This window comes from Trachypithecus francoisi, unplaced genomic scaffold (assembly GCF_009764315.1).
Source record: "Trachypithecus francoisi isolate TF-2019V2 unplaced genomic scaffold, Tfra_2.0 Lachesis_group4, whole genome shotgun sequence".
NCBI lineage: Eukaryota > Metazoa > Chordata > Mammalia > Primates > Cercopithecidae > Trachypithecus > Trachypithecus francoisi.
The window spans coordinates 149,457,565-149,472,795 of NW_022681469.1; the positions used below are offsets into that span (position 1 = coordinate 149,457,565).

General features: G+C 38.7%; 1 pseudogene; it reads left to right on the forward strand.

The window, feature by feature from the left end:
• Positions 1-10,160: 10,160 nt before the first annotated feature.
• LOC117072244 lies at positions 10,161-15,183 on the forward strand (annotated as a pseudogene).
• Positions 15,184-15,231: the final 48 nt, after the last annotated feature.

A 15,231-nucleotide genomic window follows, 5' to 3' on the forward strand; every position in this document is an offset into this window, starting at 1 on the left:
CAGCATCATCCTGATACTAAAGCCTGGCAGAGACATGACAAAAAAAAAAAAAAAAAAAGAGAGAGAGAGAGAATTTTAGACCAATATCCCTGATGAACATTGATGCAAAAATCCTCAGTAAATACTGGCAAACCGAATCTAGCAGCACATCAAAAAGCTTATCCACCCATGATCAAGTCGGCTTCATCCCTGGGATGCAAAGTTGGTTCAATAAATCAATAAACATAATCCATCACATAAGCAGAACCACATGATTATCTCAATAGATGCAGAAAAGGCCTTCAACAAAATTCAACAGCCCTTCATGCTAAAAACTCTCAATAAACTAGGTGTTGATGGAACGTACCTCAAAATAATAAGAGCTATTTATGACAAACCCACAGCTAATATCACACTGAATGGGCAAAAACTGGAAAAATTCCCTTTGAAAACTGGCACAAGACAGGGATGCCCTCTTTCACCACTCCTATTCAACATAGTGTTGGAAGTTCTGGCCAGGGTAATCAGGCAAGAGAAAGAAATAAAGGGTATTCAATTAGGAAAAGAGGAAGGCAAATTGTCCCTGTTTGCAGATGACATGACTGTATATTTAGAAAACCCCATTGTCTCAGCCCAAAATCTCCTTAAGCTGATAAGCAACTTCAGCAAAGTCTCAGGATACAAAATCAATGTGCAAAAATCACAAGCATTCTTATACACCAATGCCAGACAAACAGAGAGCCAATTCATTAGTGAATTCCCATTCACAACTGCTACAAAGAGAATAAGATATCTAGGAATCCAATTTACAAAGGATGTGAAGGAACTCTTCAAGGAGAACTACAAACCACTGCTCAAGGAAACAAAAGAGGACACAAACAAATGGAAGAATATTCCATGCTCATGGGTAGGAAGAATCAATATGGTGAAAATGGCCATACTGCCCAAGGTAATTTATAGATTCAATGCCATCCACATCAAGCTATCAATGACTTTCTTCACAGAATTGGAAAAAACTGAACTTCATATGGAACCAAAAAAGAGCCCGCATTGCCAAGACAATCCTAAGCAAAAAGAACAAAGCTGGAGGCATCACACTACCTGACTTCAAACTATACTACAAGGCTACAGTAACCAAAACAGCATGGTACTTGTACCAAAACAGAGATATAGACCAATGGCACAGAACAGAGTCCTCAGAAATAACAACACACATCTACAACTGTCTGATCTTTGACAAACCTGACAAAAACAAGAAATGGGGAAAGGGTTCCCTATTAATAAATGGTGCTGGGAAAACTGGCTAGCCATATGTAGAAAGCTGAAACTGGATCCCTTCCTTACACTTTATACAAAAATTAATTCAAGATGGATTAAACACTTAAATGTTACACCTAAAACCACAAAAACCCTAGAAGAAAACCTAGGCAATACCACTCAGGACATAGGCATGGGCAAGGTCATGACTAAAACACCAACAGCAATGGCAACAAAAGCCAAAATAAATAAATGGGATCTATCTAAACTAAAGAGCTTCTGCACAGCAAAAGAAACTACCATCAGAGTGAACAGACAATCTACAAAATGGGAGAAAATTTTTGCAATCTCCCCATCTGACAAAGGGTTAATATCCAGAATCTACAAAGAACTTAAACAAATTTACAAGAAAAAACCCCATCAAAGAGTGGGCAAAGGGTATGAGCAGACACTTCTCAAAAGAAGACATTTATACAGCCAACAGACACATGAAAAAATGCTCATCATCACTGGTCATCAGAGAAATGCAAATCAAAACCACAATGAGATATCATCTCATACCAGTTAGAATGGTGATCATTAAAAAGTCAGGGAACAACAGATGCTGGAGAGGATGTGGAGAAACAGGAATGCTTTTACACTGTTGGTGGGAGTGTAAACTAGTTCAACCATTGTAGATGACAGTGTGGCAATTCCTCAAGGATCTAGAACTAGAAATACCATTTGACCCAGCCATCCCATTACTGGGTATATACCCAAAGGATTATAAATCATGCTACTATAAAGACACATGCACATGTATGTTTATTGCGGCACTATTCACAGTAGCAAAAACTTGGAACCAACCCAAATGTCCATCAATGATAGACTGGATTAAGAAAATGTGGCACATATACACCATGGAATACTATGCAGCCATAAAAAGGATGAGTTCATGTCCTTTGTAGGGACATGGTTGAAGCTGGAAACCATCATTCTGAGCAAACTATCACAAGGACAGAAAACCAAACAATGAGAACACTTGGACACAGGGCAGGGAACATCACACATGGGGGCCTGTCGTGGGTTGGGGGGGCAGGGGGAGGGATAGCATTAGAAGAAATACCTAATGTAAATGACGAGTTAATGGGTGCAACAAACCAACATGGCATATGTATACCTATGTAACAAACCTGCGCGTTCTGCACATGTACCCTGGAACTTAAAGTATAATAATAATTTTTAAAAAGACAGAAAGAGGGCAAAGTAAACACATTTTCAAATAAAACCTGAGTTTCTACTAACAGACCCAATTTATTAAAGGAATTTTAAAATATGTAGTTTATTAAGGAAAAGGATATTCTTAAGTGATCTCAATTCTTAGGATGGACTGATATACAAGAGGTAATGGCATGCAAAGAAATCAGAAAGGGAGGGACAGAGCAGGATGATGGACCAGAGGCCTACACCATTCGCTCCTCCACAGTAACACCAAATTTTAACAACTAACTACACATAAAAAGCACTATCACAAGAATGAAACATCAGGTGAGCAATCTCAATACCTGATTTTAACTTCATATCACAGAAAGGGACATTGAAGAGGGCAGGAAAGACAGCCACCACACACGGATGCTCTCCATCCCTTGTTCCCTCCTGCTGGAAAATCTATGCACTTAGGGAAGGGAGAGCACAATGATTGTGAAGTTTTGCAATGAACTCTCTGCTGCCTTGTCACAGTGGAAAGCAGAACAAGGCTGTACTCAACTGTCATCTGCCCATGGAGGGAGCAGCTGGACCAGCCCTAGCCAGAGAGGAATCACCCATCCCAGTGATCAGAGCTTGCATTCCAGCAAGCCTCACTGCCGTGGGCTGAGTGCTCTGGGACCCTAAGTAAACTTGAGGGGCAGTCTAGGCCACAAGGACTGCAATTTCTAGGCAAGTACTAGTGCTGAGTGGGGCTCAGGGCCAGCGGACTGGAGGGGCATGTGACCTACTGAGACACCAGCCAGGGTGGCTAAGGGAGTGTTGCACAGTATGGAGAAATCTATGTATTGGGAGAGGGAGAGCACAGTGACTGGAGGACCTTACTTTGAACTCAGTGCTGCCCTGGCACAGCAGAGACCTGGCAGGATTCATCACTTGCTGACTGAAGAGCCCCTCCGCCCTCAGCCCTGAGTAACCAACAGTGATACCAGGTAATACACCACGGGCCTAGGGCTCTGAGATTTGTTGGCTTCAGGAGTGACCCAGCACATTCACAGCTGTGGTGACTATGGTGAAAGACTCTTTCTGTTTGAGAAAAGTAGGGGAGAAAACTAAGGGAACTCAGTCTTGCACCTTAGGTACCAGCTCAGCCACAGTGGGGTAGAGCACCAAGCAGGCTCTTGGGGTCCCTGAGTCCCAAGGGCCAAGGCTGTTGATCAACATTTCTGGACCTGCCTTGGGCCAAACAGGAGCCGGTGGCCCTGAAGGGTGAGCCCCAGGTCTGGCAGCATTCACCACAAGCTGACTGAAGAGAACCTGGGCCTTAAGTGAACAATGGTGGTGGCCTGGCAGAATCCCACATGGATCGGTGGTGGTGGTGGCCACAGAAAGAAGCTCTTCTGCCTATGGAAAAGGGAGAGAAGAGTCAGAAAGACTGTCTTGTTGTGTGGGTGCCAGCTTGCCCACAGTAGAATCTAGATAAATTTCTAAGGTTTTTTACTTCAATTCCTGGTTCCCAGACAGCATCTCCAGACCCACCCAGGGCTTGGGGGAACTTGCTGCTCTGAAGGAGACAAATTCCTGGCTGGCTTTGCTACCTGCTGATCATAGAGCCCTAGGGCCTTGAGTCAACTTAGGTGGTAGCCTGGTAGTGGTTACAGTGGACCTTCGGTGAGACCCGATGCTGTGCTTGGCTCTTCAGGTAAACACAGTCCTAGTGGTAGTGACCACAGGGGTTCTTGTGTCCCTCCACCCCCAGTTCCAGGAGGCTTAGCAAAGAGAGACTTTGTTTGGGAGAAGGTAAGGGAAAAGAACAAGAGTTTCTGCCTGGTAATCCAGATAATTATTCCAGATCTTGTCCAAGACCACCAAGGTGCTACCTCTCTGAGCCTGCAAGAACCACAACATTACTGGGTTTGGGGCCCATGTATCTTTGAATACCTGGAAAGCCTTCCCAAGAAGGGTGGGGATAAACAAACAAGCCTAGACAGTGAAGACAGCAATAAAGGTCTAACTCTTAGATGCCCTGGCACCAACTAACATCTATAAGCATCAATACCATGCAGGAAAAAAAAAAAAAAGACCTACGAAATTAACCAAACAAAGCCCCAAGGATTAATCCTGAATAAAGAGAGATATGTGACCTTTGAGACAGAAAATTCAAAATAGCGGTGCTGATGAAACTCAAAGAAATTCAAAACAACAGAGGATGAATTCAGAATTCTATCAGACAAACTTAGCAAAGAGATTAAAGTTATTTTTAAAAATTGAGCAGAAATTCTGGAGTTGAAAAATGTAACTGACATACTGAGGAATGCATCAGAGTGCCTTACTACCAGAATTGATGAAGCAGAAGAAAGAATTAATGAGCTTAAAGACAGGCTACTTGAAAATACACAGACAAGACAAAAGAAAAACGAAAATATACAGAGAAGACAAAAAAACAATGAAGCATGCTTACAGGATCTAGAAAATGGCCTCAAAAGGGCAAATCTAAGAGTTATTCACCTTAAAGAGGAGAGAGAGAGAGAGATAGGGACAGAAAGTTTATTCAAGGGGATAATGATAGAGAACTTCCCAAACCTAGAGAAATATATCAATATTCAAATATGAGAAGGTTGTAGAACACCAAGCAGATTTAACCCAAAAAAGACTACTTGAAGACATTTAATAAAGTCTTCAAAGATCAAGGATAAAAAATGGATCTTAAAAGTAGCAAGAGAAAAGAAACAAATAATGTACAACTGAGCTTCAACACTTCTGGCAGCAGACTTTTCAGTCGAAATTTTACAGGCCAGGAGAGAATGGCATGATATATTTGAAGTGCTGAAGGAAAAACACTTTTTACCCCAGAAGAAGGAGAAATAAAGATCTTTCCAGACTAAAAAAAAGCTGAGGGATTTTATTAACACTAGATCTGTCCTACAAGAAATGCTAAAGGGATTTCTTCAATCAGAAAATGACCTTAACGAGCAATAAGAAATTATCTGGAGGTACAAAACTCACTGGTAATAGCACACAAAAACACAGAATATAATAATACTCTAACTGTGGTGTGTAAAATACTCTTATCTTAAAGACTAAATGATGAATCGATCAAAAATAGTAATTACAACAACTTTTCAAGATGTAGACAGTACACTAAGACACAAAAAGAAACCACAAAATGTTAAAAAGTGGGTGGATGAAGTTGAAGTGTAGACTTTTTATTCGTTTTATTTATGCTTGTTTGCTTGTTTATGCAATTAGTGTTGTCATCAGTTTCAAATAATGGGTTATAAGATAGTTTTTCAAGCTTCATGGTAGCCTCAAATTGAAAAACACACAATGAGCACACAAAATATAAAAAGCAAAAAATTAAATCATACCACCAACAAAAATCAACTCCACTAAAAGGAAGATGGGAAGGAATAAAAAACAAAACAACCAGAAAACAAATAACAAAATGGCAACAGCAAGTCCTTACATATTAATAATAATATTGAATGCAAAATGACTAAAATTTCCAATCAAAAGACATACAGTGGTTGAATAAACACAGTAGCAAGACCCATGACTGTTGCCTATAAGAAATACACCTCATCTATAAAGATACACATAGACTGAAAATAAAAGGATGAAAAAAGATATTATATGACAATGGAAGCAAAAAAAGGAAAGGAGTAGCTATACTTATGTCAGACAAAATAGATTTCAAGACAAAAACTATAATAAGAGACACAGAAGGTTATTGTATAATAATAAATCAGTCAATTCAGAAACAGAATGTAACAGTTGTAAACATATATGCACCCAACACTGGAGCACCCAGGCATATAAAGCAAATAATATTAGAGCTAAAGAGACAGATAGACTTCAATACAATAAAAGCTGCAGACTTCAACACTGCACTTTCAGCATTGGACAGATAGTCCAGACACAAAATCAACAAAGAAACATCAGACTTAATCTGTACTATAGAACAAATGAACTTAATATGTATTTACAGAAGATTTCATCCAATGGCCACAGAATACACATTCTTCTCCTCAACACATGGATCATTCTCAAGAATAGACCATATGTTAGGTTACAAAACAAGTCTTAAAACATTCAAAAAAATTGAAATACTATCATGCATCTTCTCTGACCGCAGTTGAATAAAACTAGAAATCAATAACAACAGGAATTCTGGAAACTATATAAACACATGGAAATTAAACAGTATGGCCCAAAATGATCAGTGAGTCAATGAAGAAATCAGAAGGAAATTGAAAATTTTATTGAAACAAATGATAAGGAAACACAGCATGCCAAAACCTATGGAATGCAGCAAAAACAGGGAAATTTATAGCTGTAAAAGCCTACATCAAGAAAGAAAGAAAACTTCAAAGAAATAGCCTAAGAATGCATCTTAAACAATTAGAAAGACAAGAGCAAACCAAACCCAAAATTAGTAGTAGAAAAAAATAATAAAGATCAGCACAGAAATAAATAAATTTGAAATTAAGAAAACAATACAAGAGATCAATGAAATGAAAATTTAGTTTTTTGAAACAATAAATAAAATTGACAAATCTTTAGCCAGACTAAGAAAAAAAGAGACCAGAGCCAAATACATAAAATAAGAGTTGAAAAAAATAGAGACTTTAGAACTGATACCACAGAAATTCAAAGGATCATTAGTAGCTATTATGAGCAACTGTATGCCAACAAAGTGGAAAATCTAGAGGAAATGGGTATATTCCTAGACATATACAATCTACCAAGGTTAAACCATAAAGAAATCCAAAACCCAAACAGACCATTAACAAGCAATGAGATCAAAGCTGTAATAAAAAGTCTCTCAGTAAAGAAAAGTCTGGGAACCTGATGGCTTCACAGCAGAATTCTACCAAACATTTAAAGAACCAATACCATCCCTACTCAAACTATTCTAAAAAGTAGAGGAGGAGGAAATACTTCCAAACTCCTTGTATGAGGCCAAAACCAGACAAAGACACATCAAAAAAAGAAAACTACAGGACACTATCTCTGTTGAATATTGATGCAAAAAGTCTTAGCAAAATACTAGCTAACTGAATTAAACAATACATTAGAAAGAATATTCATTATGACTACCTGGGATTTATCCCACGGATATCAGAGCACTTTAACATACACAAATAAATCAATGTCGTACATCATATCAATAGAATGAAGGACAAAACCATGTGATCATTTTAATTGGTGCTGCAGTTGACAAAATTCAACACCCCTTCATGATAAAAATCCTCAAAAAACAGGCATAGAAAGAACATACCTTAACATAATAAAAGACTTATATGACAGACCCACAGCTAGTATCACACTGAATGAGGAAAAACTGAAAGCCTTTCCTCTAAGATCTGGAACACAACAGTGATGCCCACTTTCACCACTGTTATCCAGCATAGTACTGGAAGTCCTAGCTAGAGCAATCAGACAACAGAAGGACATAAAGGGCATCTAAATTGGAAAGGAAGAAGTCAAATTATCCTAGTTTACAGATGATACGACCTGAAATTTGGAAAAACCTATAGACTCCAAAAAAAGTATATAACTGATAAACAAATTCAGAAAAGTTGCAGAGTTGGAAAAATAAAAGACATTAGAACGGATACCACAGAAACCAACATGCAAAAATCAGTAGCATTTCTATATTCCAACAGTGAACAGTCTAGAAAAGAAATTTAAAAAGTAATTCCTTTTACAAATAACAGCAAATAAAATTAAATACCTAGGAATCAAAAAGAAGTGGAAGATCTCTGCAACGAAACTACAAAGCACTGATGAAAGAAATTGAAGAGGACACAAAAAAATGTAAAGGTATTTCACGTTCATGGATTGGAAGAATCAATATTGTTAAAATGTCTATACTACTCAAAGCAATCTACAAATTCAATGCCATCCCTGTAAAAATACCAATGACATTCTTCACAGAAATAGAGCAATCTTAAAATTTATGTAGAACCACAAAATATCCAGAATAGTCAAAGCAAAAAGAACAAAACAGGAAAGAATCACATCACCTGACTTCAAGTTATGCTACAGAGCTACAGTAACCAAAACAGCATGGTACTGGAATAAAAACAGAAGCATAAATCAGTGGAACAGAACAGATAACCCAGAAACAAATCCACACATCTCAAGTGAACTGTTTTTGACAAAGGTGCCAAGAACATACATTGGGGAAAGGACAGTCTCTTCAATACATGGTGCTGGGAAAACCGGATATCCAAATGTAGAAGAATGAAACTTGACTCATATATCTAACCATATTCAAAAAAATCAAATCAAAATGGATGAAAGAGTTAAATCTAAGACCTCAAACTATGAAATTACTTCAAGAAAACACTGAAGAAATTCTCCAGGATATTGGCCTGGGCAAAAATTTCTTGAGTAATGTCCTACAAGCACAGACAACTAAAGCAAAAATGAATAGATGGGATCACATCAAGTTTAAAAGCTTCTGCACAGCAAAGGAAATGTCAACAAAGTGAAGAGTCAACCCACAGAAGGGGAGGAAATACTTGCAAACTACCCATCTGACAAAAAATTTATAACCAGAATATATAAGGAGCTCAAACAACCCTATAGGGAAAAATAATCATAATCTGATTTAAAAATAGGCAAAAGATCTGAACAGACATTCCTTAAAAGAAGACATATAAATGGAAGCAGGCATATGAAAAGGAGATGAACATCAGTGATCATCAGAAAAATGCAAATCAAAACTACAATGAGATATCATCTCACCCGTTAAAATGGCTTTTATCCAAAAGATGTTCAATAACGAATGCTGATGAGGGTGTGGCAAAAAGGGAAACCTCAGACACTGTTGATGAGAATGTAAATTATTACAGTCACTACGGAGAACAGTTTGGAGGTTCCTCAAAATACTCAAAATAGAGCTGCCATATGACCCAGCAATCTCACTGCTTGGTGTACACTCAAAAGGAAGGAAAACAGTGTATGGAAGAGATTATCTGTACTTCCGTTATTGTTCATTGCAGCACTGCTCACAGTGGTTGAGATTTGAAAGCAATCTAAGTGTCCATCAACAGACAAATGGATAAAGAAAATGTGGTACATGTACACAACAGGGTACTGTGCAGACATAAAAAGAATGAGGTTTTGTCATTTACAACAGCATAGGTGGAACTGGAGGTCATTATGTTAAGTGAAATAAGGCAGACTTGGATAGACAGATTTCGCATGTTCTCACTGATTTGTGGGGGCTAAATATCAAAGCAATTGAACTCATGCAGATAGAGAGTAGAAGGATGATTACCAGAGGCTGGGAAGAGTAGTGGGGGGGTGAAGGAGGGACGTAAGGATGCTTAATGGATACAAAACATATACGTATAATTAGAATGAATAAGACAATATTTGATAGCTCAACAGAGTGACAATAGTCAACAATACTTTAATTGTACATTAAAAAATAACTTAGATCGGCGCGAGGGAGCCCGAGTGGCCTGCATTACTGAGCCCGGCGTGGCGGCAGGAGCTGGGAGAGGGGGGAGGCACTGGGCCGCAGCTGGTGGCCGGGAGGTAGGAAGGGAGGGTGGGTGAGCAGGTCGCGGGAGTCGTGGGGCTCACGGTTTCGGGGCGTGTGTGTCGGGGAGGGCGGGGGGAGGTGGCTGAAGGGACGCGCCGCTCGGTGAGCGCGCCGGGGAAGAGAAGCTGGCAGAGAGTGGAGGAGAAGCAGGCGGCGGCGGCGGGAGCGCTCCCCGGGAATGTGGCTCCTGCAGCCACCGCCAGGGCCGCTGCGATTGAGGTTGAGGAGGAGACTGAGGAGACCAACCTTGTTAGGAAGATGATCCCTATGATCTTGAAGATGTTTCTGCACAGAAATGAGGGAAACAGAAAGAACCAAATACAGTTCTGAAACTTGGGATCTGTATTTTGAGATTTTTTTATTTTCAGAATGAGAAGCATATCTGGTTACCTTTATGAATGTAGAGACATGAGAGGAGAGTTATGATGGCAAAGAAACAAAGAGCCTCGTCCCCCATCCTATACTATCAATGTAGTTGGACTCTCTGGGACTGAAAAAGACAAAGGTAACTGTGGAGTTGGAAAGTCTTGTTTGTGCAATAGATTTGTACGCTCAAAAGCAGATGAATATTATCCAGAGCATACTTCTGTGCTTAGCCCCGTTGACTTTGGAGGACGAGTAGTAAACAGTGATCACTTTTCGTACTACTGGGGTGACATAACATAAAATGGTGAAGACGGAGTAGAATGCAAAATTCATGTCATTTAACAGAGTTCATTGATGACCAGGCTTTCTTGTCTCATCGGAGTACGAATTTGCAAACATATATAAAACGTGCAGCTGCATCTAAATTGCAGTCAGCAGGAAAACTAATGTACATTTGCACTGATCAACTAGGCTTAGAACAAGACTTTGAACAGAAGCAAATGCCTGAAGGGAAGCTCAATGTAGCTGGATTTTTATTACGCATTGATGTAAGTCAGTGATGCAATAGGAAGTTTGATGATCAACTTAAATTTGCGAATAACCTTTTTGTCCAGTTATCAAAATCAAAAATACCTGTAATAATAGCAGCAACTAAATGTGATGAACGCATGGATCATTATCTTAGAGAAGTTCAGGCATTTGCTTCAAACAAAAAGAAAATTCTTTCAGTGGAAATATCAGCAGGATTTAATGTCAACACTGAAACACGTTTCACTGCACTAGTGCAAATGTTGGATAAAACTCGTAGCAAGCCTAAAATTATTCCCTATTTGGATGCTTATAAAACACAGAGACAACTTGCTGTCAGAGCAACAGATAAGTTTGAAAAACTTGTGCAGACTGTGAGAGATTATCATACAACTTGGAAAACTGTTAGTAATAAATTAAAAAATCATCCTGATTATGAAGAATACATCAACTTAGAGGGAACAAGAAAGGCCAGAAATGCATTCTCAAAACATATAAAACAACTTAAACAGGAACATATAAGAAAAAGGAGAGAAGAGTATGTAAATACTTTACCAAGAGCTTTTAACACTCTTTAGCCAAATCTAGAACAGATTGTACATTTGAATTGGTCAGAAGCTTTGAAGTTAATGGAAAAGAGAGCAGATTTCCAGTTATGTTTTGTGGTGCTAGAATAAACACCTTTGGATGAAACTGACCATATAGACAAAATTAATGATAGGCAGATTCCATTTGACCTCCTGAGCACTTTAGAAGCTGAAAGTCTATCAGAATCATGTACAACATCTAATATCTGAGAAGAGGAAGGTAGAAATGAAGGAAAAATTCAAAAAGACTTTGGAAAAAATTCAATTCATTTCACCTGGACAGCCACGGGAGGAAGTTATGTGCTTTGTTATGGAGGATGAAGCCTTCAAATATATCACTGAGGCTGATAGCAATAAAGTAGGCATCAGTGAGAAATGGTTGAAAAAGCCAAAGAAGAGTTTCAATCATTGCTTTTTGAGCGTTCCGAACTTTTTTATGATTTAGATCTTAATGCAACACCTAGTTCAGATAAAAAGAGTGAAATTCATACGGTTCTGAGTGAAGAACCTAGATATAAAGCTTTACAGAAACTTGCACCTGATAGGGACTCTCTTCTACTTAAGCATATAGGATTTATTTATCATTCCACTAAAGAAACATGTCTTAGTGATCAAAATTGTACAGACATTAAAGTGGAGCAGTTACTTGCTAGTAGTCTTTTACAGTTGGATCATGGCCGCTTAAGATTATATCACAATAGTACCAATATAGATAAAGTTAACCTTTTTATTTTAGGGAAGGTCGACCTTGCCCAAGAACTAGCAAATGAGATAAAGCACAGTCTACTGATGATGAGTATGCCTTAGATGGAAAATTTATGAACTTGATCTTCGGCCAGTTCACCTTACTTTTTTTTTTTTTTTTTTTTTTTTGAGACGGAGTCTCGCTCTGTCGCCCAGGCTGGAGTCCAGTGGCCGGATCTCAGCTCACTGCAAGCTCCGCCTCCCGGGTTTACGCCATTCTCCTGCCTCAGCCTCCGGAGTAGCTGGGACTACAGGCGCCCGCCACCTCGCCCGGCTAGTTTTTTGTATTTTTTAATAGAGACGGGGTTTCACCGTGTTAGCCAGGATGGTCTCGATCTCCTGACCTCGTGATCCGCCCGCCTCGGCCTCCCAAAGTGCTGGGATCACCTTACTTTTTGAGTCAGTTATGGACTGCCACCTTTAAACCACATGGGTGCTTCTGTGTATTTAATTCCATTGAGTCATTGAGTTTTATTGGGTAATTTATTGGGAAAATAAGAACTGAAGCTTATCAGATCAGAAAAGATAAATAAATGGCTAATCTTCCATTTACATTAATTCTGGCTAATCAAGAGACATTCCATTAGTAAGAAGCTACCAATTCTCAGGCACCAACGGCAGCAGTTGGCAAGCAAGTTACAATATCCTTTTGTAGATGTACCTGCTGGTACATATGCTCGTAAATTTAATGAAACCCAAATAAAGCAAGCTCTAAGAGGAGTACTGGAGTCAGTTAAACACAATTTGGATGTGGTGAGCTCAGTTCCTGCCAATAAGGACATATCAGAAGCTGACTTGAGAATTGTCATGTGTGCCATGTGTGGAGATCCATTTAGTGTGGATCTTATTCTTTCACCCTTCCTTGATTCTCATTCTTGCAGTGCTGCTCAAACTGGACAGAATAATTCCCTAATGCTTGATAAAATCATTGATTAAAAAAGGAGGTGAATACAGATCACAATATTATCATACCACTCTTCAATTGGAGTAAGAAAAGATGAACTAGTTCAAGCATATATATTAGTTTACTCTGCAAAACGGAAAACAGCAATGGGAATGTTTTGAGCATTTCTATCAGAAGTTCAAGACACCATTCCTATACAGCTGGTGGCAGTTACTGACAGCCAAGCAGATTTTTTTTTGAAAATGAGGCTATCAAAGAGTTAACGACTGAAGGAGAACACATTGCAACTGAGATCACTGCTAAATTTACAGCATTGTATTCTTTATTTCAGTATCATCGGCAAACTGAGATCTTTATTCTGTTTTTTAGTGATGTTCTAGAGAAAAAACATATGATAGAAAATTCTTATTTGTCTGATAATGTAAGGGAATCAACCTACCAAAGTGAAGATGTTTTTCTACCATCTCCCAGAGACTGTTTTCCCTATAACAACTACCCTGATTCAGATGATAACACAGAAACACCACCTCCTTATAGTCCAACTGGGGATGACGTACAGTTGCTTCCAGCACCTACTGACTGTTCCAGATAAAGATTAGATTTGGAAGGAAATGAATGTCCTATTCATAGTACCCCAAACTGTCATGACCATGAACGCAACCACAAAGTGCCTCCACCTATTAAATCTACTTCAGTTGTACCTAAGACAAATGTGAAAAAAAAATGGATCCAAACCTTTTAAAAACAAGTGAAGCTGGTATTGGTAAAAATCCAAGAAAGCAGACTTCCCGGGTGCCTTTGGCACATCCTGAAGATGTGGATCCTTCAGATAACTATGCGGAACCCATTGATAAAATTTTCAAACAGAAGGACTATTCTGATGAGATTTATGTTGTCCCAGATGATAGTCAAAATTGCATTAAAATTCAAAACTCATTTGTAAATAACACCCAAGGACATGAAGAAAATGGATTTTCTGATAGAACCTCAAAAAATCATGGGGAATGGAGGCCTTCCAAATACAAATATAAATCTAAAACTTTGTTTAGTAAAGCCAAGTCATGTTATAGAAGAACACATTCAGATGCAAGTGATGATGAGGTTTTCACCACTTCTAAGACAAAAAGAAAAGGAAGACATTATGGAAGTGAAGAAGATCCACTTCTTTCTCCTGTTGAAAGTTGGAAAGGTGGTATTGATAATCCTGAAATGACTTCTGACCAAGAGTTAGATGATAAGAAGATGAAGAAGAAAACACACAAAGTGAAAGAAGATAAAAAGCAGAAAAAGAAAACTAAGAACTTCAATCCACCAACACGTAGAAATGGGGCAAGTAATTACTTTGGGATGCCCCTCCAGGATCTGGTTACAGCTGAGAAACCCATACCAGTATTTGTTGAGAAATGTGTGGAATTTATTGAAGATACAGGGTTATGTACCGAAGGACTCTACCGTGTTAGCGGGAACAAAACTGACCAAAACAATATTCAAAAGCAGTTTGATCAAGATCATAATATCAATCTAGTGTCAATGGAAATAAAAGTAAATGCTAAAGCTGGAGCCCTTACAGCTTTCTTTGCAGATCTGCCAGATCCTTTAATACCATATTCTCTTCATCCAGAGCTATTGGAAGCAGCAAAAATCCTGGATAAAACAGAACATCTTCACATCTTACAGAAATTGTTAAGAAATTTCATCCTGTAAACTATGATGAATTCAGATACATGATAACACATCTAAACAGGGTTAGTCAGCAAAATAAAATCAACCTAATGACAACAGACAACTTATCCATATGTTTTTGGTCAACCTTGATGAGACCTGATGTTGAAAATCGAGAGTTTCTGTCTACTACTAAGATTCATCAACCTGTTGTTGAAACATTCATTCAACAGTGTCAGTTTTTCTTTTACAATGGAGAAATTATAGAAACAACAAACACTGTGGCTCCTCCACCACCTTCAAACCCAGGAGAGTTGGTGGAACCAACGGTACCACTTCAGTTGCTGCCACCATTGCAACCTCAGCTGATACAACCATAATTACAAACGGAACCTCTTGGTATTACATGAGTAGGAAGTGATCGTAAACAGGCTGGATTTGGACAAAAAGCAAATCCA